General features: G+C 44.4%; 1 long non-coding RNA gene across 3 annotated transcripts in view; it reads left to right on the forward strand.

Annotated features, from left to right (window-relative positions):
• Positions 1 to 6,381: 6,381 nt before the first annotated feature.
• The window catches only part of LOC146349635 (uncharacterized), a 43,284-nt gene continuing 35,057 nt past the window's right edge, over positions 6,382 to 14,608 (forward strand). For all 3 annotated transcript variants that reach the window (XR_014789041.1, XR_014789043.1, XR_014789042.1), the window contains exon 1: positions 6,382 to 6,648. This is a non-coding gene — a long non-coding RNA (uncharacterized LOC146349635). The remainder of the gene's footprint in view (positions 6,649 to 14,608) is intronic.

A 14,608-nucleotide genomic window follows, 5' to 3' on the forward strand; every position in this document is an offset into this window, starting at 1 on the left:
TTCCCTAGTTCCACTGCCTCTACTGGTGCAGAGTGGCTTCTAGTTCTTCTGCTCCTAATTGTCACCCTTTTCCAAGGAGTATCCTCTACTGCATTTTTCCTCACCTCAGCATTTCCCTCTTCTGCCTCAGCTTGCTGTTGTTCTTCTAGCTCCTGTACTTCCCTTTGCTGCTGTAGTTCCACCATTCTGTCCAAGAACTCTTCGTGTTCTCTTATTCCCTGGAGGGTGTCAAGGGCTCCTTGGAGGGCTCTCAGTCTAATCCAGTAGCCAAGTCCAGACACAGACAAAGGGGTTCTTTTCAAAGCTTTATTCTTCTTTTACAACTTAACAGCTCTACAGGTAGCAACTAGATCTGAGCAGCAGCATCCCTATGCCCTAAGTTAGAACAGTTGGTCCCCGTTTGAAAGGCAATTACTGGCAGACCCCTGAATATAAGGACTAGGGAGAATCCCTCCCCTTTTCCCTTGGCTCCTCTGGGCGCAACCGTTCTTTGAGCACCAACCGGGCGCTACACCTCCTTTCCGCGCTCTCCATTTGGCGCCGCTCTCTGCGTCTGCACCACGTATCCACTAAGTCTGCTATCTCTGCTCTGTCACTCCCTGGACTGCTTTCAAGTCTAGGAATGCTGGTGGGAGGAATCTCTGCCAGCTGTGGGCCCTGGGAAAGCGGAGCGCGCTCCTCTCCCAGGAGCGATTGCTCTTCCTCAGAATCAGAACTACTCTGGGATTCTATGGGCTCAGTGTCCACCCTGACAGAGGGTCAACACTCGCCGCTCCAGTCCTCCTACTTTTTCTTCCAGCAGTGTGATCAACTTGCACTTGTTGCACGTATAGGCCATGTTGTTCTCAGGCAAGAAAAAAAAACATGGCACACACCTCAGACAACTAGAGAGTCTTGTCCTTCAACAGTCTCTTTTCCCTTTTTGTGTCTAGCTTTCTGATTGTTCTAGAGTAGCCTGTGCCTGGCCCTTTCTCACTGGAGGTTAAAAGCAGAGTCCCAATGGTATGGAAGTGTGTGTTACAAGACAAATAAATGGAAAAAAAAGTTTGTTTTTCTAAAAAAGTTAGGGGCATCCCCCCCCCTTGACCTCACCTGCCAAACTCCCCTGGCCAACTCCTGTTTGCTCCCCCTGTTTGCTCACTCTGCTCGCTCGCTCTCTGGGAGCTTGCTTGCTTCTGTAGTCCCTGGTCCAGCTGGAGCAGCTTCCTTTGCTCTGCTCTGCTCAGCTTGGAGGCAGGAAACAGAAGAAAGCTACCATTTTGCCAAGTGCTTAGCACAACTTTGCAGCCATTCCAGTCTAGGCTGGAATCTGGGCTAGAATCATGCCACCTAGAATAGAATTCATCTGTGCCAAATAGCTCTGCTCCCTGGAATGGAACTGTACTTCCTGATGACCCCATATGCATCCACACAGTCAATAAGGATGCTTGGTGAGTATGAGGGAAAAGGTGAGAGCCCTTGGAAAAGCAAAATGACCTGCAGGGCACTCACACCATTTTGGGAAATACAATCAGGTCAATCCAATACAGAAGGCATTGAATCATCCAAAATATGGCAAGGAATGCTTATGACCTCACTGTTTCTAGAACATTCTTTCCAAGATAAATGTCCCAGTTCCTTTAGCTTTTGCCTCACACTTCACATATTCCAAATGTTTTATATTTGTAGCTCTCCTTGGAATCCTAAGCTGGACTGGATGTCAGACTCTAAAAGAGTCCTAAGTAGAACTAAGTAGAACAGTTTTAAAAATCAAATCATGTGTCCTGCACACAATACTTTTCTTAATGTAACCCAGTGGGGTAAGAGACTACTAGTCAGAAGGCATCGTGCAGCAGTTCCATCTTTTTCCCCCTAATTGATTTTCTGCAATAAGAAAAAGATGGAAGATATTGCGGGAAAATACAAGAGAGTTACAAGCGGAAGACAATGCTGTCTGCCCCCCCCCCCCCCGTCAAATTCTGTGAATGAGGCAAAGTGAATGCAGGATAAAAGCCTCATCTGGAAGCACCTGAGTCTATAGTGCTGGAGACCAAAGTATGCAAGGGGGATCCTGCCCCCTTGCATAGTTTATTCCTGTGCCAGCCGGTTTCCCTTTCCTTTATCCTACCCACTCCTATTCATACAGGGCTCTAGCATTACAAGAGATGCATGAAGAAAAAAAATGAAGATGTGCTAATAGTAGTTACCATAACATGGAGCATAGTTATGAAAATATTTGAATCAAGTATTGATGTACTTGATCACCTATGTAAACATTTTGCTCCTGTAAGAAAAATGAAGTAAACTTTAAAAATTAAAATGAGTTGCTTTAATTCTGTGCATTCTGATCTACCAATAAGAACTCTAAACCTGTTTACTGGTGCCTCAACAAACCACAAAAGTGATCACTCAGCAATAGTTCCCAGTCTTGAATTCCTTATTGAATAAAAATGTTTGAATGCACACAAGTCACCCTGCTTTTTTTCTTTCTTTGTAGCTGAAAATCTCATACTAATTTGATACGATTTCTAAATGGATTGTGGAACAAAAACAGGATACTGTATCTGGCAGCATCTTTGCGGCAAGCATGCAAAACAAACTCTTGATATATCTATAATCTCTTTGCTCGCTTAACCTTGATTTACTTTAAGGCTTAGAGAAAAACAAATGAACCTTGTCACATGAAATGGGAGATGGAACCCAACAGATATAAGTGTCTCAATGAAGAGTCCACATAGACCACATTTAGGGATGATGTAATTTAAATTATCCCTTTAGGTTCTGTCCAAGCATTGGTCTGGTTCAAAAATAAGGACTGGCCCAGAGTAGGCAAGCCCCAAGGGGATTTATGCCCCCCCCCAGCTGAATGGTCTCAAGAGGCCAGTCTTGCACAACAAGTCTTAACAATAAACTTCAGCAAATTAAAAGCTTCATGCTGTGCAGAGTAGGCAAAAAACTCTAAATCTCCATGGCCCATTCCAATCAAAGGGAGAACATTGTACTTGGCCCCAAAGCATTGACCAGTACATGGTCTCCTCAGTGTCGCTGTGCACAAAGCTGCCTTCCCCGCCAATCAATTCAAGGGGCAGAGAGTGAGATTGTTTGAAACTGGGGAAAGGGATGGGTGGGAAGAGCCACTCACTGACTAGAGATCAATAGGCAGGGAACCTGTAGTCAAACAGATGTTGCAACCATCCCTGGAAATAAAATAAAACTGAATGCAAGTCTGTATTAGAGTGAAAGCAATAGGAAAACCAGCCTTACTGCTTTTTTTGAAAAAAAACCTGTTCAAAACATTGGGCAGTAGTCGGCTTTAGCCAGTTCGCCAAAATAGTTTGGTAGGCCTGTGGCCTCTACTGCTACATCCTGAGGGCTTCAGGGAAAGCTTCAAGCATCAGTGCCTGTTTGCATTGGCAAGTAATTGTGAAACTGATAATGCTGCTGAGAAATTGATTATTTTCTCCAGTTAACTGAATTCATCTATTCAGGACTGCCTCCTTCTATACAAACTTTCCTGCATGGTTTGATTGTTGCAGAGGGATCCTGCTCTGTGTGGTCCACCCCCAACAGTGGTGGGGTAGGTGGGCCTGCAGGACAGGGCCTTCCTGATGGTGGTGCCTAGACTTTGAAATATCCTGTCCTCGCTCGAACTTCTGAAAAATGAGTAAAAATGCTGCTTTTCACACTAGAATTTGCCATCTAGATATTGTTCTGGTCTGGGCCCTTGTGTTATATTGTCACCTTTGATTTTTCTTTGATGCCATTGCTACTTAGGGGCACCTACATTGTATTACTGCTGTCATTTTTTCTTTGTTGCTGTCCACTGCTCCATTTCTATTTTATGTATTGGTGTACTGTTCGTTTTTATTGTGATATTAGTAGCCACTCTGGAGGTCCCACTGCATAGAATGTCATAGAATAGTAGGGTTGGAAGGGGCCTATAAGACCATCGAGTCCAACTTCTGGGACAGAAGAGTGGGGGATGATTTTAAAAAATAAACATAAACAAAGAATCCAAGTAATGGAGACAGCAGATCCCTTCAGAAATCAGAAAGATCTGTACCCATGATCACCCACCTCCCTGTTTACTAATTTACATCCCAAAGTTCCATTGGGTAGAATGAGAGCATTTCTACACGAGCCTTTTATTGTGCACTCATGATTGGTCACTCACCATTTTTTGTGGGCCCCTTACACAAATTCATCAACCTCCAGGGCCCTCCTGTCCCTTTTGGCCATTATCGCGGCTTAATTCTCTACTGGGAAAATGCAACAAGAGACTTCAAAGCGCAATAACTTTCTGTTAAAAATAAAATTCTGGAGTCACACTATACTGTAGTGCCATCTAGTGGCTGTATAATGAAACATATAGAACTTGTACAGAAAGAAAAAAAACGGATGAAACCATGTGAAAAGGAGCTGAGCTTAATCATGCAAGGAATCCAGAGACAGAAGTCCTGGTAAGGGTGCGGGGTTTTAGCCTTGTGTGGAAATGCTCTGAGTAAGCTATATGGAGAAGATAGAGAAAGTAAGACTTTTCATGGGTGCCCTTGGTGCTTCCCCAAACCCCAGCTCATTCCAATAAACCCAGGACAAATGGCTTCATCATTAGCCTACAAGAGGGGTGGGGAACCTCAAGCCCTAGTGCCAAATCCGGCCATTTAGGGGTCCCAGTTCAGACCCTTGGAGTTTCCCAGATGGCCACACCCCTTCTCCTGTCCCCGTCCCATTTTCCCCCAAAGCTGACTGTTTGGTGGTTTCCTGGCCTTGGCGCCCCTGTGTTCCCATTCAGAAAATTTGACGTGCCTCTCCTAAGGCTTAGTTACTGGCAATATGCGCTTTAAGCTACAATGTGCTGATATTTTTTTGTATTTTGGCCCCACTGCCTTTGCCTCTGGGCCTGTGCACCACCAGAATGCAGTCCCCAAGAGCTGACGTTCCCCACCCCAGCATAAAGATAGCTTCGTACAGAATGGTCCCGTATTGCCACAGGGCTCCTTTCCACCACGTGTGTTTCATTTGATCACACTTGTACACCCACCTCTTTCCTAATGTCCCCACACATTCTTGATGGATTATTTCTATTTCAGACAGTCTAATAAAGCCACTCAGCTGGGCTCCTCTGCTGTTGACTCAGCAATTTTATATTTACAAGCCAAGGAGGGCTTTTTCTGCTGTGGCACCCCGGCTGTGGAATGAGCTCCCTAGTGAGGTTCACCTGGCACCTACATTGTATTCCTTTCGGTGCCAGGTGAAGACCTTTTTATTTTCCCAGGCACTTTAGCATTTTAGCTTTCTAAACTGTTAGCTTTGCTGTTTTAAATCAGTATTTTAAACTCCTGCACCGCTGCTAGGTTTTATTGAGGTTGTATTGTTATATTGTGGTTTTAATGTTCTATATATTTTAAATTGTTTTATTGTGTGCTGTTTGGTTTTAATTTTTGTGAACCGCCTAGAGAGCTTCAGCTGTTGGGCAGTATAGAAATGAAATGAAATGAAATGAAATAATAAATAAATAAATAAATAAATAAATTTGATTAGACTTTCTAGTTCATAATCACCAGTGGCCTAAACTTAAGCATGGCTGGCTGGGGAATGCTGGGTGTTGTAGGCCTTTTCTCTGTCTAAATATGCATAGGATTGCACTCTTAGTTGTTGTTTTTGAAGTCTTGGTACTTCAGCAAAAACGTCCGTGGCTGGATGTTGCAGATGTGATTCATAAGCAGCAAGAGAACAGTACAGCATGGAAGGAGTGATAGCTAGTTATGAAACCTGGATGAGTCACAGCTGAGCTATTTTTCATAAGTGTTTTCTACCCAAATAAATTTGTGTTTATATTCTCCTTGAGGGTTAGTAGAAGGAGAGGGTCTCCATGAGATTAATAATCTAAAAGGCCTGCTAACTTGCCTGGAATGTGCTCAAAATGATACCAAATAGCAGGGAGATTACGTTGTGGTTTATTCATTCGTTATGTGCCATTTTTACCTCCTCCAGCACACAGTTTGGTCCCTTACCCTTCTGGAAACATTCCAGCTTTCCAAAATTAGTGGTCGCTCCAGGTAATCCATGACTTCCAAGGATTTAGGAGAGTCACTGATCTTTGATGTGCTACCCTGGTGTGCTTGTTCTAAAATCCATTTACAGCATGCTGGCAACAGAACATAGAAACAAAGGAAGATATCTCACATACAGTCAGACTGCTGGTCCGTCTAACCTAATACTGCCCAAGCTGAATGGCAGTGGCTGTCCCCATTTTCAGGCAGGAGTTTTTCCAACCCTACCTGGAGATGCCAGGGGTTGAACTTGGACCTTCTGCCTGTAAGGCATGTGTTCTGCCACTGAGCTATGTATTGCCCCTGAACTACTTGGACTACATTTCAGGTGGAGCGATCTGTGTTGGGAATACTGCAACCTCATCTGCAAGTTACAGGAAGCAGGGCAGTGTTGCAGTTAGCTACTTAATGCATGGGAATTTGGGGCATAGCTACCCTTAGGAACTCTATAGCCTGCAGTGTGGTCTTCTGCTCCACCCCCCAACCTCCTTCACTGCTGGGAGCAGTTGTGTTTTCTCCCTCTCTCCTGATGGTGTTATAGAACACAAAGAAACGGACAGAACAGACTGTTCTTTGAAAACTCTACACTGTACCTGCATTTTTATGCAAGAATATTGTGAGTAAACCATTTTACCTTTTCTTCACTAAAGAAGGGTGTGGTCTCCTTTTTTTAACCTTGTGTGCGTGTGGGACTGGTAAACATTCTGTTTTGCCGTTTGTTTCTTTGTTTTTTTCTCTGCTAACTGCCTTTTTAACAAAAGGCAGCAATACCAAATAATTCCCATCAAACTGGACCAGCAGGACTCAAGGGGTATGAGCTTGAGAACTCACACCAGCAGGGCAAAGGATAGGATTCTGGAATTTCTGGAAGGCTAGAAAGTTTGATGGTTTGAGAGCTAAACTATACACTATGTTAAATTTGTAGCATTGAGCTCAGCCTCACTTTATTTTTTACCTCCAAATAAGTGCACACAGGCCCAATCTGGATTGAGACCACCATGTGTGGATATTGGAGGTTTTACCCTTCCCACCCAGCCACTTTCCATGGTAAATTCACATACACTCACACACGTGGGGAGGGGGAGGCTAAAGGAAAAAAAAAAACTAACTCCCACACACAGAGGGGGGGAGTGATGGGGGGAAATGTTAAACCTCCCCTACCCATGCACAGTGGTCCCAGTCCAGGCCGGGGCCCCACACACTTACTTGGAAGTAAAAAACGAAAGTGAGGCTCATGTGAATGGGTGAGTGTGGAATTTTTCGCTTGAGTGAAAAAGGGAGCAGGATGGAATACATTTGGTTGGGAATTTGTTTTGTGTGTGTTTTTTTAAAGAAAAAATATGTTTGTATTTTAACAATAAATAGGATACAAGAACTACAATAATCAATATAAGGTTTTGATTTGGTACTAATAAAATAGTAAATGGAAGAGTGGATCATAAGGAACATAAAACAAGAGTGGGGTAAGCCAAGGGGAGGAAATATTAAAAATATTATAAACCCACCTGAGTCTACGTGATAGGGTAAGATACAAAATGAATAAAGGAAATGTGCCTATGTTATGAGAAACCTGTAGGATTCCTTCTAAAAATTCTTAGAAGTAATAATTTGTGGTTCTGTTTCCTTTCCCTTACATCCACTGCATTTGGCAAACTATTAAGCTGGTGTCTCATTTGTTTCAACAGACCACTAATCGTCTTTTTCCACATGGCTGCAATCAGACCAAGATACAGCCTGTTTTTGTAGCATGCATATAACAGATAGCAAGCCTTACAAATGCACCACCCAATCTTCTGGTTGTTACTGGAAAAAGTTACCAGATGTTTTGAATAACTGACTACTTTCCCAGCTATACAGCACTTAATGAACCCATCAGTTTAGGGGGAGCCAGGTCAAAGATAAATTGTATTCTTTATACCAACACTAGAACACACCACAAATTGAAAGGACAATTGATTTGTCAATTTCATTAATGCATAGCATATCATCGATTCTAGTCAATGTACACTGTAGCTCTATTTTAACTGAGTAGTTCTAACCCCTCAGCATCCATATCGCAATACACAGAAAACTTGCTTTGGCAAGGGTTTAGAACAGGGGTGCAGAACCACTTTCAGTCCAAGAGCTGAATTCCATTTTGGAGAAGCTCTTAGAGGCCGCATTCCAGCAATGGAAAAGCTGAAGGCCAAGGGTTGGGCCAAACCCCCAAACTACCAGAAATTCCAGTATATTTTAACTTAAAGTTCTTGCTACCGGTAACTAAGACTTGGGAGAGGCAATGCAACCTTTTAGAATGGGGAAAAAACTGCACAAAAGCCAGGAAACCACCCAGCGATTGGTGGTTGAGGCCAGGCAAAGGTGTTGTGGCCTTCTAGAGAATCCCAGCAGGCCAAATTGGGACCCTCAAAGGGCTGGATTTGGGCCCTAGGCCTGAGGTTTTGTGCCCCTGGTCTAGAACGAGCTGAAACCCTCCCTAAGGGCGCAATCCTATGCATGTTTCGACAGAAAAAAGTCCTACAACTCCCAACATTCCCCAGCCACCTGGCTGGGGAACCCTGGGATTTGTAGGACTTTTTTCTTTCAAAACGTGCATAGGATTGCGCCCTAAGAAAACTTCTGGCACCTTTTAAAGGAGGCCAGCCTCCCACTGTTTTGGCAAGTGGTAAGAGGCATGTCGGCAGCTCAAATGGCAACTTAAAAGTTTTAATTTTCTGATGGTTCTTGTTGTTGTTGTTCAGTCGTTCAGTCGTGTCCGACTCTTCGTGACCCCATGGACCATAGCACGCCAGGCCTTCCTGTCCTCCGCTCTCTCCCGGAGTGTGCTCAAGTTCATATTCATTGCATCCGTGATGCTATCTAGCCATCTCATCCTCTGCCGTCCCCTTCTCCTTTTGCCTTCAGTCTTTCCCAGCATCAGGGTCTTTTCCAGGGAGTTTTCTCTTCGCATTAGGTGGCCAAAATATTGGAGCTTCAGCTTCATTATCTGTCCTTCCAATGAGCACTCAGGGTTGATTTCCTTTAGGATGGACTGATTTGACCTCCTTGCAGTCCAGGGGACTCGTAAGAGTCTTCTCCAGCACCACAGTTCGAAAGCATCAATTCTTCGGCGCTCAGCCTTCCTTATAGTCCAGCTCTCACAGCCATACATTACTACTGGGAAAACCATAGCTTTGATTAGACGGACCTTTGTCGGCAAGGTGATGTCTCTGCTTCTTACTATGCTGTCTAGGTTGGCCATAACTTTCCTCCCAAGGAGCAAGCGTCTTTTAATTTCATGGCTACAGTCACCGTCTGCGGTGATCTTGGAGCCCAAGAAAGTAAAATCTGTCACTGCTTCCATTTCTTCCCCTTCTATATGCCAGGAAGTGATGGGGCCAGATGCCATGATCTTAGTTTTTTTAATGTTGAGTTTCAAACCAGCTTTTGCACTCTCCTCTTTCACCCTCAACAAGAGGCTCTTGAGATCCTCTTCGCTTTCTGCCATTAGGGTGGTATCGTCTGCATATCGGAGGTTGTTGATAATTCTCCCAGCAATCTTAATTCCGACCTCTGATTCATCCAACCCGGCATTTCTCATGATGTACTCTGCATATAAGTTAAATAAGCAGGGTGACAATATGCAGCCTTGTCGTACTCCTTTCCCAATTTTGAACCAATCGGTTGTTCCATGTCTGGTTCTGACTGTTGCTTCTTGACCCTCGTACAGGTTTCTCAGGAGACAGGTAAGGTGGTCTGGTACTCCCATCACTTTAAGAATTTGCCACAGTTTGTTGTGATCCACACAATCAAAGGCTTTAGCGTAGTCAATGAAGCAGAAATAGACGTTTTTCTGGAATTCTCTTGCTTTCTCCATGATGCAGCGAATGTTGGCGATTTGATCTCTAGTTCCTCTGCCTCTTCTAAACCCAGCTTGCACTTCCGGTAGTTCTCGGATCACATACTGCTGAAGCCTAGCTTGTAGGATTTTGAGCATCACCTTGCTGGCATGTGAAATGAGCGCAATTGTGCGGTAGTTTGAACACTCTTTGGCGCTGCCCTTCTTTGGAATTGGAATGTAAACTGACCTTTTCCAGTCTTGTGGCCACTGTTGAGTGTTCCAGATTTGTTGGCATATTGAATGCAGCACTTTAACAGCATCATCTTTTAGGATTTTAAATAGCTCGGCTGGAATACTGTCATCTCCGCTAGCTTTGTTGTTACTAATGCTTCCTAAGGCCCACTTGACTTCACTCTCGAGGATGTCCGGCTCAAGTTCAGTGACCGCACTATCATGGCTATCAGGGACATTCAGATCTTTCCTGTATAGTTCTTCTGTGTATTCTTGCCACCTCTTCTTAATCTCATCTGCATCTGTTAGGTCCCTGCCTTCTTTGTCCTTGATCATGCCCGTCTTTGCACAAAACGTTCCCTTGAGATCTCCAATTTTCTTGAAGAGATCTCTAGTCTTTCCCATTCTGTTGTTTTCCTCGATTTCTTTGCATTGTTCATTTAAGAAGGCCTTCTTGTCTCTCCTTGCTATTCTCTGGAACTCTGCATTCAGTTGGCTATATCTTCCCCTTTCTCCCTTGCTTTTCGCTTCCCTTCTTTCGTGAGCTACTTGTAAAGCCTCATCAGACAGCCACTTTGCTTTCTTGCATTTCTTTTTCTTTGGGATGGATTTCGTTGCTGCCTCCTGAACAATGTTACGGACCTCCGTCCATAGTTCCTCAGGCACTCTGTCTATCAGGTCTAATCCCTGAAATCTATTCCTCACCTCCACTGTATATTCATCAGGGATATGATTTAGGTCATACCTGAACGGTTTAGTGGTTTTCCCGACGTTCTTCAATTTAAGCCAAAATTTTGCAAGAAGCAGCTCATGATCTGAGCCACAGTCAGCTCCAGGTCTTGTTTTTACTGACTGTATGGAGCTTCTCCATCTTTGGCTGCAAAGGACATAATCAATCTGATTTCGATATTGACCATCTGGTGACGTCCATGTGTAGAGTCGCCTCTTGTGCTGTTGGAAAAGAGTGTTTGCTATGATCAGCATGTTCTCTTGGCAAAACTCTATTAGCTTTTGTCCTGCTTCATTTTGTACACCAAGGCCATGCCTGCCTGTTATCCTGGTGATTTCTTGACTTCCTACTTTAGCATTCCAATCCCCTATGATGAAGAGGACATCTTTTTTTGGTGTTAGTTCTAGAAGGTGTTGTAGGTCTTCATAGAACCGATCAACCTCAGCTTCTTCGGCCTCAGTGGTTGGGGCATAGACTTGAATTACTGTGATGTTGAATGGTTTGCCTTGGATTCGTACTGAGATCATTCTATCATTTTTAAGATTGTACCCCAATACTGCTTTTCCCACCCTTTTGTTGACTATGAGTGCTACTCCATTTCTTCTAAGGGATTCTTGCCCACAATAGTAGATATGATGGTCACCTGAATTAAATTCGCCCATGCCTGTCCATTTTAGTTCGCTGATTCCCAAGATGTCGATGTTCAATCTTGCCATCTCATGTTTGACCACCTCCAGCTTACCTTGATTCATTGATCTGACATTCCAGGTTCCTAAACAATATTGTTCTTTACAGCATCGGATTTTCTTTTCACCACCAGACACATCCACAGCTGAGTGTCCTTTCGGGTTTGGCCCAGCCGCTTCACTCTTTCTGGCGCTACTTGGAGATACCCTCTGCTCTTCCCCAGTAGCATATTGGACACCTTCCGACCTGAGGGGCTCATCTTCCGGCGTCATCTCTTTTAGCCTTGTGATACTTTCCATGGGGTTTTCTTGGCAAGAATACTGGAGTGGGTTGCCATTTCCTTCTCCAGTGGACCACATTTTGTCAGAACTCTCTGCCATGACCTGTCCGTCTTGGGTGGCCCTGCACGGCATAGCTTATGGCTTCACTGAGTTACGCAAGCCCCTTCGCCACAACAAGGCAGTGATCCATGAAGGGGCTGATGGTTCTACTGAGTAACTATACTGATCACAGATAATTAATTGATTATGTGCTTCTGCTATAATATCTTCTGGAAGACTCAGCTCTTCAGCTCAGCTCTGAAGACTATTGTGAGATTTTACATGCCTATAGCTGGTGATTTGCAATGTAAATGTGGGTGCATGTCTGGATTTTAAGCTTCTTCACACACTTGCCAAAAGGATTGGGATCTGAAATTCTTTTGATCTTCTTTATGGACATAAAGAGCTCACTAATAAAATTCTGATTGTGGGGACAGATGACAACCTTTCCTGTAAATTTGTGAATAATTAGACACTGGATTTGCTTAAGACGCAGCTGTTCAAGCCATCTGGCAAAGCAGTTTGAGAGAAACCATCCAAATTTACAAATGGCTCAGATTGGCTATCATGGAAGTTACAACACAAAGGGTGGGGTGTTCTTGCCACATAATACATCAGAGAGGTGGAATGATTGTTAATTACCTTGGAATCACTTAGACTTTAAAAGGTGGGGAAATGAAGGGCAAAAAAAGAACTAAGTTGTTACATCTGCCTGCAATGGGAGCAGCTGGCTGTTTAATTGAGGAAGTACCCATTTCCACCATGAAAATTATGAGCACAACAACTACACCCCTCCCCCATTTCTGGATAGACACAGTCATACTGTGAGCATCTTTACACCAGCCTAAAATCCTACATTTAAAATGGGGCTTTCTGCTTCCATTTTAAATGCAGGATCACAACAGATTCTTTTACATGTGTTTCCTCCCCCCCCCCCCTTTCCCCCTTATCTGAGTCTTCCATATGTTTCATTGATCTAGCTCCTCTTCTTGTGGCTTTTCGTTTTTCACGGAGGGAACTCAAGTGGAACTCAAACCACGATAATTTGATAGTTCATTATCGCCGATCTATTTAAAAACAGAATAGAGGTAATTTAGTGCAGGAGATGCCCTGGAGGTTCATGACGTCATCTAAAGGACCCACAAACTTCTGTGAGTGAGCAATCTCAATAGCAGGATAAAAGCTCCGTGTGAAGAAGCCGTGTGATGGAAGGATAGTCATAAACTGCATTTTGTGGAATTTCAGCGTAGTGTGTAATTAGTGTCTGCCTGGTCTTTTTTGATTTAGGAAGAATCAGTTTTAGATTATTTAGAATAGGGAAGAGACTTCTTTGTTCTTGCATCCTGCATCCTACTAATTGTTGCCTGCTCATCTTAAGTATCCCTAGGTGCTCTGTGTGAGGCTCTCCTGGAGAGGTGCAAATAGGATTTCCCATTTTGCTTGTATATCTGACAACCAGTATCAGTGGGAAATGAATTCCCTCCAAGAACTGATTTGTATAAGTCAGGAGAGAGAAAAACTCCCCTAAAATGAGATTGTTTGGTAAGACTTTTCACAAACTCTGCCTCTAGAGCAGCGGTCCCCAACCTTTTTTGCACCAGAGACTGGTCTCGTGGAAGACAATTTTTCCACAGACTGGGGGTGGGGGTGGTTTCGCGGGCGGACTTCCGGCCACTGGGATACAAACGGCGTCCGCTACGCGTGCGCTACGCCATTTGCGTTCCAGTGGCCGGAAGTCCACCAGCGGCCAGAGCCGGCCAGCAGCTCCGCGGACTTGCTGCGGAGCGGAGCCGGCCAGGGCCAGTGAGGATTCCGGGGGGGAGGGATGGATCACCTCCCTCCCCCTGCAGACCCCCACGGACCCAAGGTAAGGGGGTTTCGCACACCCCTACGCGGCCCGGTTCCTAACAGGCCACAGACTGGTACCAGTCCATGGCCCGGGGGTTGGGGACCCCTGCTCTAGAGGCAAGTGGGAGTACACCAGCCAAGGGACCAAGATCCATTCCCTCCTTCCCAGGAAGAAACACTAAAGGGAAAACCATCCTGGCCTCAGCCACCACCACCCAGAGAACAAGCAGGTGTTAGGAGCTGGCTTTCCCCTTCCTTTCCAACAAGAACTCAACGTCAACTACCTGATGCCCTGGGACTGCAGTAGTGAAAGGAAGGCTGCACTCTAATGGCCTCTGTCATCAGCCAGAAGACTAAAGGCTGCGAAGGAATTGCACCACCTGTACTGCACCAAAACACCAGCAAAGGAAAGTCCACATGGCCTCAACTCTTAATAACTCACCATTTTGTTCTGGCATTGTCAAAGTGATCTCAGTTCTTCTGCCTTTTCCCTCTGCTTGTGTCTTGTCTAAAATTGCAAGCATGAGGGAAAGGCCCGGTGATTTATTTTCATTTATGTACAGCGTCTGTCACCAGCAGTATGTACTGAATTTTAATTGCTATGAGCTGCTTTGGGAGACATTTTTTGCCTGAACAATGGGATAAAAATATAATAAATAAATATATACATTAATAACATGACTTGAAAGCCTTAAATTGGCCCACATCAAAAGGGGGTGGGGGGCTACTCTTCCCCAAACCCTGAAGCTTCTTTCTTATTAAAGCAAGTCTGAAAGAATTACTCATGAGGGAGAGTCTTGTCTGGCTTAGTGTGTGTGCCCAAAGAGGGACAATGCTGCTCACGTCCTTGTTCTTTGTTGGAACACATCTGCTTTGGACAATGAGGACTGCAGAGGACTTGCTTGCTAGTTTGTCTGAGCTGGATCCTGGCTTCAAAATGGGC

The sequence above is a fragment of the Heloderma suspectum genome, chromosome 3 (genome assembly GCF_057233095.1).
Source record: "Heloderma suspectum isolate Gila_16-S chromosome 3, 16-S_ref, whole genome shotgun sequence".
NCBI lineage: Eukaryota > Metazoa > Chordata > Lepidosauria > Squamata > Helodermatidae > Heloderma > Heloderma suspectum.